The sequence below is a fragment of the Juglans regia genome, chromosome 7, assembly GCF_001411555.2.
Source record: "Juglans regia cultivar Chandler chromosome 7, Walnut 2.0, whole genome shotgun sequence".
Classification (NCBI taxonomy): domain Eukaryota; kingdom Viridiplantae; phylum Streptophyta; class Magnoliopsida; order Fagales; family Juglandaceae; genus Juglans; species Juglans regia.
This window is the reverse complement of record NC_049907.1, coordinates 24024788-24039927: the sequence shown is the minus strand read 5'-3', so window position 1 is coordinate 24039927 and position 15140 is coordinate 24024788.

Below are 15140 nucleotides of genomic sequence, written 5' to 3'. Positions count from 1 at the left end.
GCAGAGCTGCAACTAGCCATTAAAAATATCTTGAAGAATGAAATGCGAAGAAAACAGAGGGGAGTATGAAGGAATCTGAAGAGAAAGGAAGAACGAAGAAAAGAGAAGGAAATAAAGGGAAATACAAATAAATATGAGGAAGACGAATGAGTAAAGAAAGAAGTTACGGAAAATAAATGGCATGTGAAGCACATCCGAGAAAGGTAATCATGAGGGTTCTTGGGAATCCACAAGGTTGGTTGTGCCGGCAGTTATACTTCTTTTTTAAAACCATTAAATTAGCAGGAATAATTATGCCTGACGCAAACCAAGTATTTCCTAAAAAAAGAAAGGGTGGACACTGGTGCACACCACCTAGCAGGGACTATAGCCAAAAGAAGGAAAATAATGAATAAATGCTTACAGACTAGCCGGGCAAGTAATAAAAAAAATATTTAATTTCCCATGTGCTAGCACAAAGGAAATTAGCAGGGTAACTGGAGGGGACATTTAGACTCCTGGGCTCCGAGCCCATCTTTAAGGCCGAGCCCATCCATAAATCTAAGAAGGCTTATTGGAAGCTTAAAGCTAGGAGCCCCATGGATAGAGGGCTTGTAACCACAATCACAGGATAAGATAATCCCGAAGAACTAGGGATGAGGCCCACAGTTAGACATAAATATTCTGAGTAAGATAACTCCTACAAAACATGAGATATCTCTAGTTAATAAGGGATCATGAAGGATAAGCACATGAGACTAGTTACTAGAGTCAATCGCCATCACGCCACAGCCTTCTATAAATAACTTATTAGAGGTAACATACATTTCCATCTTCATTTTCATATTTGTTTATCCTTACATTGTTACTAACTTAAACATTGGAGTTTACAGAGGGTGACCAGCATCATTCTTTCATCTTCGCAAGGTTATCCATACGGTTGACAGTGTGAAACACGTCATTTATAGGTAACAACAAAATAAGGACACTAATTGGTCGGCATATTTGTTGATATGGTTTGTGATGGAGCCATTAACTCAACCTAAATTAAGGCCTCATTCATTTTCATAAAACTTTTCATCTCATTCCATCTCATATCATTTAATCATTATAATTTTTTTAAATTTTTACATAAAATAAAATAAATAATTCAATTTTTTTAAATTTTAAAATAAAAATAATATTAAAAAATAATATTCTAATATTATTTTATTCAACTTTCATCTCATTTCATATGTAAAAATAAAAGAGGTCGAGTGCAATGAAGAGGATGGTGAGAGATGCATAAGGGAACCACTTTGCTCCAACTCCAACTCCTTGTCAATATTGACTCCCTTGATCATGTGGTCCTCTTATGGTCTGCATGTGTTCTTTTCAGAAATAACTGCATTGTAACCCAGATACGGACCATGTTGGTTTTAATGTGCATTTTGGAAACAGCTGTATACAGCTTTACGGAAATGAACTTTTAAGTTCTCAGAGGTTGTATAGGTCACATCTTTCCCGAGCCTTTAAATTATATTAAAAAATTTATTTGAATATAATTTTTTAATATAATTTTGTTTTAAAATTTGAAAAAATTGTTTTGTTTTTTATGTTTTGTTTGAAAATTTGAAAAAATTGTAATAATGATTAGAAGAAAAAGTAGAATATTTGAAATTGGAGAGTGTTTTGCATTTGAAAGATGTTTGAGAAGGAAGTTATAAAACAATTTGACATGAGATTAGATGGTCTGAACTCATGATCCCACTTTCCAAACATGAGCTTAATGCAAAAAGGAGAGTAGGAGATGGGTTTAATTAATCTGATTATTTTCACGACTTCTAGAAACTAAATTACATTATACAAGTGGTGTACGTTGTCCTCTTCACTCTTTCGGTGGACCAAATCTTTGCTGCATCGGTCGACTCTTATTGCTTGGGAGCTGGGGAGAGGTCCCATAGAGACCAACTTTAATCAAAACTTAAATTGGTGACTTTCCTTGTGGTTCTACGTCAATGACTTTTGGAGGGCTTTTTTTATCCCTACTAGACAGGGCTAATAGTATCAGTTGAGGCCGGTATGAGAAGCCCAATAATTCGGAAGATAAAGGGCATGCTGTGCACCTGCCACCGGGGAATCGCACGTCATAGTAGGATTAATATAGTAACTGTCAAGAGTAGCTGGAGACTGCTCCAGCTAAGGGAACAAAGCGAGATATTCGTCCAAGTATGGTAATTCCACCCGAGATTTGATAATCAAAGCCCGAAAATTACGGGAGAAGATCAAGCTGCTAGTCGATCTTCATCGGGTAACATCCTTTCCTATATGAAGAGATAATGCTGATGATTCAAGGTATCTTTTTCCAAGATTCCTCATTATAGGGCAATACGTACATATTTCTGACTTAGATATCGGAGGCACATAAGGACTCCAGGCTGCCATCTTTCATGTCACAGGTTGATTGTGTCGGTTGGTAGAGTGTGAAACACATCTTCAATAGTGGTATTGTCTGTGTGATCATCCTTCTTGAGACGTTGTAATGAACTTTCATATATTGGACTTTTCATGTAATGCAAGAGAGTAATGTAATAAGAACAATGGAATGGAATCACAGAATCTTTACTGATAAGGGCGTTTTCGAGGAACACCCAACCTCCATGAATAGACGACACAAAACTCACAATTTCCAGACCCCCCTCTCCATTCCACTACCGCCCCTTTTCTAGAATCTGTGTCAGGGAAAATAACAAACTCAGCCAATCAATGGCTTACAGGTATAAAACTGATAATTGTAAAGCAAGTGCATAAACGTAAATAGACACATGAAAATAACAGCATCTCTTTCTTCACGGACGATTCTAATAGCTTCCTCAAAACGCCGCGTTCTGTCTCTTCCCCTGGGCCTGGCCCATGTGCATTTCCTTCTGGCCCGAACTCATCTCTCTCTGGGCCTCACCTCTACGGCTTCATAACAACCCACCCCACTTAGAGAACCTGGCCCACCAGGTGGGGGTACTCCTCCTGAAGCCTCTTCAATCCCTCCCACGAGCTGTCTTCCTCAGCAGTCGCGACCCATTTCACCAACACCTCCGTGCGAGGGCAATTCCCTTGGCGAACCATACGGCGACCCAGCAAGGCTTCCGGCTCGGGCCTTACTTCTCCGAGTTCGTTGACAGGAGGCAACGTCGGCAGAGGGCTGATCTGCTCCCCGAGCTTGCGTTTAAGACAGGACACATGGAAGACCGGATGCACCCTTGAGTCCGGTGGTAGCTCCAAGCGGTAAGCAACCGTGCCCAGGCCTTGCGCCACCCGAAAGGGGCCATAAAACCTGGGAGACAGTTTGTGGTTGTGCCTAATCGCCACTGACCTCTGCCTGTAGGGCTGCAATCTAAGGTAAACCCACTGACCCACTTCAAATTCCCTTTCCGTTCTGTGTAGATCCGCATATTTCTTCATCCTTTGCTGAGCAAAGTTAAGATTTTCCTTAAGGATGTGTTTGATCTGTTCCCGCGTCTTGAGTAGTTGATCGACAGATTCATTGGAAGTGATACCAGCGACATAGGTTGTAAGTTTTGGGGGTTGATACCCATACAGGGCCTCGAAAGGGGACATCTTTGCAGAGGTGTGGTATGAAGTGTTATACCACCACTCTGCCAAAGTTAACCATTGCACCCACTGTTTAGGTTTGGCCCCTGTAAAACACCTGAGATATCCCTCCATTGCCTTGTTCAAAGCCTCGGTTTGACCATCACTCTGTGGATGGTAAGCCGAGCTGTAGTTCAGTGATGTTCCCTGTAGTGCAAACAGATTTTTCCAAAAGGCACTTAAAAAAATAGGATCTCTGTCCGTAGTGATGGCCCTTGGAAACCCATGTAGTTTAAAGACCTGTTTGAGAAAGATTTGAGCTACATCAGTGGCTGTATATGGGTGTGACAGGCTCATGAAATGGCCATATTTAGTGAGTCTATCAATGACCACCAAAATGACATTAGCTCCCTTAGATGAGGGAAGACCTTCCACAAAATCTATAGAAATTTCCTGCCAAGCTTGCTTAGGAATGGTTAATGGTTGTAAGAGACCTGCACGATAAATATTTTCTGTTTTGTTGACCTGACACACATCACAGGACTTGATCAAACTCTTAATGTCTTTTTTCATGCCATGCCAAAAAAAATCCCTCTTGGCTCGTTGGTAGGTCTTAAGGAACCCTGAGTGACCCGCAGCTGGATCACTATGTATAAACTGCAAAACCTTCGCCTTAAATTCTGAATTAGGGGCTATGACCAGCCTCCCCTTCTTAAGCAGCAGCCCCTGCTGCATGGTATAGCCTTTAGGAACTGGTTGGTGAGCCTGAAGTTTCTGCAGTAAGTCCAACATCTCAGGTGTAATGCTGTAGCTTTGTTTTAGTTCCCCAATCCAGTCAGCCATTGGAAAGGAGATGACTGCTAATAAACCATGTTCTTCCACCACATGCTCAAGCTTTCGAGATAAGGCATCTGCCACTTTATTCTCCCGGCCCTTTTTGAATTCTATTGTGAAATCATAGCCCATTAGCTTAGTAACCCACTTCTGTTGGGCTGTTGTCCCCACTTTTTGCTCTAACAGAAACTTTAAGGCTTGTTGGTCAGTTTTGACCACAAAAGCCTGTCCCAACAAATATGTTCTCCACTTTTGCACTGCAGAAATCAGTGCTAACAACTCCTTTTCATACGTGGAGAGTGCCAATGCCTTACCCTTCAAGGCTTTGCTGAAAAAACAGATTGGTTGCCCCCCTTGCATGAGCACTGCCCCTATGCCACCTCCACTCGCATCACATTCAATTGTGAATGCCTGGGTAAAGTCAGGAAGCTTAAGAACTGGTGGCTGTGAAACTGCAGCTTTAAGTTGCTGAAAAGCTACAGTAGCCTCGGGGGACCAAGAAAAAGAATCTTTTTTAAGAAGGGCAGTGAGGGGTGCAGCTATGAGGCCATAGTTTTTTATGAATTTTCTATAATACCCGATTAATCCCAAGAACCCTCGTAGTGCTTTGATATTGGTAGGAGTTGGCCAATCTAACATAGAAGAAACTTTATTAGGTTCTGCCTTAACCCCTTCCCGTGACACTATGTGGCCCAAATAATCCACTTCCGGCACCCCAAATGTGCACTTTGACAGCTTAGCAAAAAGTTGGTTGGTGGCAAGAATTTCTAGTACTTGTTTAAGGTGGCACAAGTGGTCCGTTAAGCATTGACTATAAACCAAAATATCGTCAAAAAAAACCAAAACAAACCTTCTTAAAAAAGGTTTAAATAGCTCATTCATCAAGCCTTGGAACGTGGCTGGTGCGTTTGTGAGGCCAAATGGCATCACCAAAAACTCATAATGGCCTTCGTGGGTGCGAAAGGCCGTTTTGGGAACATCCTCAGGTGCTACCCTGATTTGGTGGTACCCGGACCTTAGATCCAATTTGGAAAATATAACCGAGCCTTGTAACTCATCCAAAAGTTCATCAATAACTGGGATAGGGAATTTATCTTTAATGGTTTCTTGGTTGAGTGCCCTGTAGTCAATACATAGTCGCCAACTACCATCCGCCTTACGGACCAAGAGAACTGGTGATGAAAAGGGGCTGGAACTGGGCCTAATCATCCCAGATTTTAACAATTCTGCCACCATTTTTTCTATTTCAGTTTTTTGATAGAAGGGGTATCGATATGGCCTGGTTGAAATGGGAGCTGTACCCTCCTTTAAAATAATTTTATGGTCTTGGGTTCTCTTAGGAGGGAGCCCAACAGGTTCCTTAAAAATTCCCCCAAACTGTATCAACAGTGCATCAATCTTCTCATTTACAGGTCTAGGAGGCTTGCTGTCCAGGTGTGGTAAAAGTTCCATGGCTTTAAGTTGAATGAAAACCCCTTTAGAACCCTTAGTAGAGTTCAGTTTCACTGTACTGCCCTTTTCAAAAGAGGAGCTGCCCAGTGGTAACCCCAGCAATGTGATCTGTTTCCCCTTCCACTGAAAATGCATAATAAGCTTGGAAAAATTCCAATTAATGCAGCCCAAGGTCTCTAACCACTGGATGCCTAAAACAGCATCACAACCCCCCAAAGTTAACAAATAAAAAGGGGTAATGAATTGATTACCTTGCAATTTAATGGAGGTGTTGGAGCAGAACCCTTCACTGATAACTGAGTCTCCATTTGCCACTTTCACATTCAGTTGTTTGGTAGGATCTACTTGCAATTTGGCCCTTTGCGCAATCGAGGGATCCAGGAAGTTATGGGTGCTTCCGGAATCCACTAAGATTACCACACTTTGTCCTCCAATAAAACCACATAAGCGCATGGTTTTTGGAAATGGAGCTCCTGTGATGGCATTTAAGGAGATCTCCATTTGTTTCTCAGCCTTATCTCCCATTGTAACCTCTGCTGTCTCGTGTGTGTCAAAAAAAACTTCCTCTCCTTTTTCATCGGTATTTTCCTCTCCACCATGAAGCATATAGAGTTTAGGGGACTTACAAACATGGGAGGGGTTCCATTTGTCATCACAGTGATAGCAAAGACCCTTTTTCCTCTTCTCATCAATCTGGGTAGATGAAAGCTGTTTGATGGGCTTAAATATCCGCTGCCCTTGCCCAGGCTGCCCGTGAGCTGTAGGAAAACTCAGGTGAGTGCTTGGCATGGAACTTGAGCTAGAGAACCCTGATTTCTCACTCCATCCTTTTGCTGATTTTTTTGAACTGGTCAAATATTCCTCCTGAATTTTTGCTAGTCCAAAGGCATCAGTAAGGTTTAGTGGGTTGAACATCCGTACGGGAAGACGGATATCATCCTTCAGCCCACTAAGAAAGCAGTTAAGTTTGTGAGCCTCAGGCAGATTGCGAAGTCTGTTGGAAAGTGCCTCAAATTGGACCTTGTACTGAGATACAGTAGTGACTTGCTTGAGTCTAGTAAGTGCCTCCATAGGATCATCATAAGAGGATGGTCCAAAGCGTAACAACAAGGTTCGAGTGAAAGTCTCCCAATTATTAAATTAGTTGGAGGCTGCTGCATCTTGATACCAAATCAAGGCATCTCCCTCCATATGGTAGGAGGCCATGAGCAATTTCTGGGCTGGTGGGGTTTGATAATAGTCAAAATAATGGTTGGCTTTAAATACCCAAGCAGCTGGGTTTGTACCATCACAGTAAGGAAAATCCATTTTAATACCTCTATGGAAATCTTGGTGCAACTCATTTTGTTCTCTGTCATGGTGCAGGTTGAGGTCACGGTGAGCCACCTGGGCAGCAGAATTTGTCACTAAGGTTCGGACCATTTCTGTCAACTGGGTCAAATCCTCACGCATTGCATGAAGCCTCTCCTCTTGAGCATCCTGGTGTGAGGTGATTTCCTGGTGTTTGGAACGGGTATTGTCAGCCATGAGGTGTGAATGGAAGGTTTTTGATGAATATATCTGGGTTGGTGTTTGGCTAGTGTAGGAAGGAAATTGTTTCTGGGTTGGTGTTTGGCTAGTGTGGGAAGGAACTTTGAAGGTATTTGCTGGTTACAGGATCGGAGACTTGATACCACTTGTAATGAACTTTCATATATTGGACTTTTCATGTAATGCAAGAGAGTAATGTAATAAGAACAATGGAATGGAATCACAGAATCTTTACTGATAAGGGCGTTTTCGAGGAACACCCAACCTCCATGAATAGACGACACAAAACTCACAATTTCCAGACCCCCCTCTCCATTCCACTACCGCCCCTTTTCTAGAATCTGTGTCAGGGAAAATAACAAACTCAGCCAATCAATGGCTTACAGGTATAAAACTGATAATTGTAAAGCAAGTGCATAAACGTAAATAGACACATGAAAATAACAGCATCTCTTTCTTCACGGACGATTCTAATAGCTTCCTCAAAACGCCGCGTTCTGTCTCTTCCCTTGGGCCTGGCCCATGTGCATTTCCTTCTGGCCCGAACTCATCTCTCTCTGGGCCTCACCTCTACGGCTTCATAACAGACGTATCAATGTGATTATCACATGCCTACTAGCACATGTTCCCAAGCAACCCATGATTAGGAAGTCACTTCGGCGGACATGGAAACACATTTTTTGGAGATGGAAGAGCGACCGAAGAAGATGACTCTAGAGATTGAGGCCCTTCAACAGGAAAACAAGAACCTAAGGTGAAAAGAACTCGAGCAACAATGAACAACCAGATGCAGAGGCACATAGTGCTAGCGGGATGAATGTCGAGAAGGTGGAGAAGAAGCTGCACGTCGAACTATGCAGTCATCGACAAAATGAGGAAATGGCCATTTCGAGATCTAGTTGACCCCTTGAAAAATCTTAAAGCATACATGACTCTCCATGATTCCTCGGAGAGAGCATGTCGGGCCTTCCCTTTCATAGAAAATAAAATATAATACAAAAGAAGATGGATAAGAGAGAGAGGGAAAGAGGCTGAGGGCTATATCTTTGCTTTCTCAATTGTTATTGAATATAAGGCATACATCCCTATTTATAGGCAAATTACATTGAGATAAGATAAAGTAAATATTTTAAACATTATGAAATAAAAATCAAAATAATATCAACTTGAAGTGATTTGATAATTATGAAAATCAAATCAAGATCAAATTAAATTATTGATTTGATATCATCTTCAACATCCCTCCTCAAACTCAAGGTGGAGAACTTTGAAATCTTGAGTTTAAAATTTGAAAGTAGCTTTCATATTCATTAATTAATCACCGATGAGATGATGGTGTCGGTGATGAAGTGGTTGGCAACTAGAACTTCAAATTTGGAGATTTGGCCAACAATGGGCTATATATGGCCTTGGTCAACTATTGAAAAGGCCAAAATTAGATCTAGGGTTTCAAAAAATGCTCACAAAAGATCAAAATCCAATAAAAAATGTCTCACAACTAATAGAGATACTCCATGCGGTGAAGATCGAGATTCCTAGCCGAGGCGAGGAGGAATGGGAGATGTCATTTTTATTGGCCTTCTTGGACCCACCGCCTAGGGAGTAACCCCCCCCCCCCCCCCATCTGAAGTGGACTTGGTGATGGTTCCCTCTTGGGAATATGACAGACAAGCTGGTGTAGATGTCCTTGGCTAGGGCAAAGAGTCTCTTCATGCAAACAAGTACATAGCCCATCCTTCGATTAGCAAGGACAGGGTCTCCATTCTGGAGTCCCCCTTTGACTATTCCACGAGCCCCAGTGTTGTTTCATTGGAGGTGCCTTTGGAGGCAGTCCCCCTTTTAGAGGCGAGGACTTTGGGCGAGCGTATGTCGGAGGTTGAATAGTTTTGAAGAGATCTGGCACCTGGAGCAAGCGTCGGAACAAAGGAGGTGGAAGAACTTCGGAAATCATGTCGTGAGCTTTAGTCCATGAACTCTCGTTGTTGCAATAGCATGCCTTCAAATAAAGGTTGCGCAACTGCCTTTAAAGGGCTTATACGAGGCTCAACATATCCTGGAAGGGCAAGTTGTCCCTCCTCACAACTTCGACCAAAGAGGTGAGGGACTTGGATGACGAGGTGGTCGTTGCCCAAGTTGATGCGTGCACGCGGGATGTGTGGATAAAGGAGTTGGAGGAGGAGTTGGAGACCACTAAGCACGGGCTACTCTCTTGGAACTTGGTCATGAAAAACTTGAGGTCTGACTTGGAGGATGGTCAGAATGTCATCCCTAACCTCTCGAGGCAGATCTTGATGGCCAAATTAGTCTGCAATAGGTCGTGGGGCTATAGCTACAATGAGGGCTTGGAGAGGTTGAAGGATCACATGCTGGTGAATCCCCAGGAGGACCTACTGATGTAAACCTTTAGCCGGACGCCAAGGCCCTTCGGTACACCAACACCGTTGGCAAGAAGAAGATGCCAGATGCATTCCCTGATGAGCCCGAGCAGGAGCCTAAACTCAAGAATTGACGCTTCTTCCTTCTTTTTTTTTTTTTTTTTTTTGTTTTGTTGAATTGAGGTGTAAAGACATGTAAAGACATTATTTCCTGTTCATATATACAATTTGATGTTGGGTTCATATTCCTTTCTTAACCCATGCCTAGTTTTCTTTTGCCTTCTTGGCTGCAAATGCACGTAGAATTAAACTTACACAACCCTTTGCCTTGTCTCTTTTAGCCACCCTCCCTATCGTTTTTCTCAAGTTCATGTGTGAGAGATAGTGTTCTGGCAAGGAGTTGGTGAGGAAGGGCAGTTGGACAACTTACCCCAGGCTTCGGCAAGACCGGGCAGCCAGAGGTTTGGTCCTTTTCGCTAGCTCGTCACGAGGGGGTTGGCAGTCTAATGAATCAGTCTGATTAGCCCTGTGTGATACCCCATATGATAAGGATAAGAGTAGGTGGTGAGTGGGATCCCACTTTGCTTAAGATGGAGATGTTCTTGCTCTTTATAAGGTTCCAGTGAGGCTCCAATTGTATCATTAACTAGTCCTTTTCAAAGTGTAGGCCATGTCGTTTGAGCCTTCCATTGGGCCGTTACAAATGATATCAAAGCCTATCCCAACTAGTAAGCCATGAGATTCATGGAGTTGTCTCGTTTCGCCAATTACTTAATCCCAGATGAGGAGAAGAAAGATGATAAGTTCAAGCGTGGCCTAGATCGCAGGATTAGAGAGAGTGTACGTATCTCAAGATTCGGAGTTTCAAGGAGCTGGTCACACGAGCTACCATTGCTAAAGAGGATATTTAAGAGAATATCGACTACAACAATCAAAAGAAGCGCTAGCAACAACAACAACAAATCCAATCAGTGTCACATAGAGACAATAGGCCTCGTAGCGAGAACCGTCAAGGGAATCCACCAGCAAGACAAACTTACCCCACGTGCCAAACATGTGGAAAAAGACATTTAGAAAAATGTTTATATGGCTAGAATGCATGCTTCAAGTGTAGGAAGTTGAACCATCTAGCTCAGGACTACCCTATAAAGAGACCCGGAGAACCAGGAAGGAGTGGAGGACAAATGATGACAACTACAACAAGAGTATATTTTTCTCACACCTGATGACGCTGCGGCATCAAATGATGTAGTCACAGGTACCTTTCCTTATCCTAAGTTTAGATATGTATATAGTATGATGCACAAATTAAATAATCTTTGTAGTTCTAAGTCATTATGACATTCATATAGGTACATTATTGTTATTTTCACGTCATGCCTCCATTTTATTCAATTTTGGTGCCACTCATTCTTCTTTTATTTCCAATCATTATACACATTTGATTGAGAAGATACCCAAGCCACTAGAACCTACTATATCGTTTGCCCTTGGGAGATCATATCGTTTGCAATTCTGTTATGATTGGATGTCTAATAAAGATTCAAGGGTGGATTCTACCTACAGAATTGATTATATTTAATATGTTCGGATTTGACGTGATTATGGGAATGGACTGGTTGTCCCAAAATCGTGCATGTGAGGATTGTTTTATTAAGAGAGTAGTCTTTATAAACCCACAGATGGAGAGAATTTTAGTTTTCAGTCATCACAAGGAAGTTCTCATTGTGTAATTTCAGCAATGCAGGTCACTCGGGAAACACAATGGTTTTACCACCAATAGATGGACTAAAAGTTGAGGACATAAAGGAAGTTAGAGAATCTAGCAATGTGTTTCCCGAGGATCTTCCAGGTTGCCTCTGGATAGGGGAGTGGAGTTCTCAATTGATCTCACTCTAGGAATAGCACTTATATCCAAAGCACATGGCTCCGATTGAGTTAAAGGAGCTCAAGCATCAATTACAGGAGTTACTAGAAAAAGGTTTCATACACCCATTGTATCCTCGTGGAATGCTCTAGTACTTTTCGTGATGAAGAAGGATGGGACTATGAGATTGTGTATTGACTAGAGGGAGTTAAATAAGGTGACTACTAAGAATAGATACCCTCTAGCACGGATAGAGGACTTATTCAATCAACTACAGGGAGGACAAGTTTTTTCTAAGATAGATTTGTGATCTGGATATTATCAATTGAAGGTTAAGGAAACAGATATGCAGAAGATGGCTTTTCAGACACAATATGGGCATTATGAATTCCTTGTTATGCCCTTTGGTTTAACTAACGCCCTTGCAGCTTTGATGGACCTTATGAATAGGGCATTTAAAGACTATTTGGATTAGTTTGTGATAGTCTTTATCGATGATATTCTAATTTACTCATGGAGTAGCAAAGAACAAGAGGATCACTTCAGGATTTCCCTTGAGACACTAAGAGAAAAGAAGTTGTATGCGAAATTTAAGAAATGCGAGTCTTGGTTGCAAAAGATTGCATTTTTAGGACATGTGGTGTCAGCAAAAGGAATTTCGGTGGACTGAGTGAAAGTTGAGGTAGTGGTAAAATGGGCCAAGCCTAGTAATGTTAATGAAGTATGAAGTCTCTTAGGCTTTGCGGGTTACTATAGGAGATTTGTAGGAGGGCTTTCGAGTATTGTCACTCTGATGACAAAGTTGACAAGGAAGGATCAGAAGTTTTTATGGACAGGTGAGTGTGAAGAGAGCTTCCAAGAATTGAAGAAAAGACTAGTTACTATACCAGTTCTCACAGTCCCCTCGGGAGATGGAGGATTTGTTATATACAACGATGCTTCATTAAAGGGTTTAAGTTGTGTTTTAATGCAGAATGGAAAAGTATTGCATGCGCTTCCTGACAGTTGAAACATTATGAGCAGAATTACCCAACCCGTAATCTGGAACTTGCAGCAGTAGTGTTTGCATTGAAAATATGGAGACATTATTTTTATGGTGAGAGGTGCGAGATGTATACTGACCATAAGAGCCTGGAATATTTTTTCACCCAGAAAGAGCTAAATATGAGACAATGTAGGTGGTTGGAACTCCTAAAGGACTATGATTGCAGTATTAACTATCATCTGGGCAAAGCAAACGTGGTAGCAGAGGCACTTAGTCAAAAATCATCCTCTGGTACCCTGGCTATGATGTACACTCAACAAAAGCATATATTGTTGGACATGGAGCGAGCAAATATTGAGGTAATCCAAGACACTCGATCCAAAACAAATAGTTTGACCTTCGGTTCAACATTCATTGATCATTAAGGTCGCCCAAGCTAGTGATACATAATGTTTTAGGATTAGAGGGGAAATATCAAAAGGTAAGAGAGTTGATTATTTAGTGTCAGGCGATGGCACCCTGAGATTTAGAGGAAGATTATGCGTACCCAATGATAGAGAAATCAAAGACTTGATCTTGAGAGAAGCCCATTGTCCACTATACACAGTTCATCCAAAGAGTACCAAGATGTATTGGGATTTAAAATAGCACTTTTGGTGGAATGGGATGAAGCGAGAGATAGTAACTTATGTAGCACAGTGTCTGACATGTCAACAAGTCAAAGTAAAGCATCAGAGACCCTCAGGTACACTTCAGCCACTCCCTATACCAGTGTGGACTTGGAATTAGATCGGGATGGACTTTGTTTTGGGGTTTTCGAAGGTGCTAGGAGGTTAGGATGCAGTAGGCGTAATTGTTGATAGACTTTCAAAGTTAGCTCATTTCATTCCAATTCGAATGACGTACTCCGTGGATAGATTGGAGGAGTTGTACGTTAGAGAGATTGTTAGATTACACAGGATACCATCTACAATCATCTCTGGCAAAGATACCTGGTTCACTTCAACCTTTTGGAGAAAGGTATAAGAGGAGTTGGGAACCCAACTGACCTACAGAGCAACATTTCATCCTCAGACCGATGGTCAATTAGAGAGGACAATTCAAATCCTAGAATATATGCTTAGAGTGTGCGTGATGGAGTTTAAAGGAGTTGGAATAAGTATCTACCCCTGATCAAGTTTGCATATAAGAACACTTACTAGGAAAGTATTCAGGCAGCGCCATATGAAGTTCTCTACAAACATAAATGTACATCGCCCCTCTACTGGGATGAAGTGGGAGAGTGAAGGATACCGGGACAAGAAATTATACAAGACATGTGTGAAAAAATATCAGTCATCAGAAAGAAGCTCACAATAGCACAAAGGGGACAGAAGAAATATGCAAACCAACGGAGACGAGAATTAGAATTTGAGGTAGAAGATAAAGTACTCCTGAAGGTTGCTTCGATGAAAGGGATAATGAGATTTGGTAAAAAAGAAAAGTTGAGCCCAAGGTACATAGGTCCTTTTGAGATCTTGGAAAGAATAGGTGCAACAACTTACACACTAGCACTTCTACCTCACTTATTGGCAGTACACAACGTATTTCATGTCTCTATGCTGTGAAAATATGCCCCAGATCCCAAACATGTGTTGGAGTACAATACCCTTCAAATTTGAGACAACCACACCAGTGAAGAAGTCCCAGAAGAATATTAACGCAGAAAGTCCAAGTGCTAAGAACCAGAACTATTCAAATGGTATCATAGTCTATCCCAACCAGAAATGTGGGACTTGAGTCATGTCACCTACAATGGATAGGCCCGACGAGGAAGTGATACCACATATGATAAGGATAAGGGTAGGTGGTGAATGAGATCCCACATTGCTTGGGAAGGAAAAGTTCTTACTCTTTATAAGGTTCCAATGAGACTCTAATTGTATTATTGACTAGTCGTTTTGGAGTATAGGTCATGTGGTTTGGGCCTTTCATTGGGGCGTTACACCCTGGGCGAGGTGTGACTTGTCCTCTTTTTACGACCGATGTTCGGCTGTGCTGGGAGAGTCGAATTGGTTAATGCACATAGCGCAAGTTACAAGTGTAAGTTTTGCCAACTTGAGTCATTCATGGGCTCGTTGCGAAGGAGGTCGGGCAGTTGAGTGACTTGTTCCGTATCTTGCTCCACTGCGGGAAATAGGTAGGGTTAGGTCATACTTAACCCTTCTCACTTCTTTGTAAGGAACTGGTAGGGTCGGGCGGTCCTTGACCCTTTCTCACCTGTGAGTCCGTCACGAGGGAGGCGGTGCAGTCGAGGGACTCATGCCACCTATTGACTCTCAATGAGGAACTGGTAGGGTTGGGTCATCCTTAACTTTCTCACCCACGAGTTTGTCACGAGGGAGGTCTGACAGTCCCGGACTTGTCCCGTCTATTGACTCTTGGTGGGGAACTGGTAGGGTAGGGTAGTGCTTGACCTTTCTCGCCCACCAGTCCATCACAAGGGAGGTCGAGCAGTCTAGGGACTTGTCTCGCTTGTTAATTCTTGGCAACGGATAGGTAGGGTCGAGTG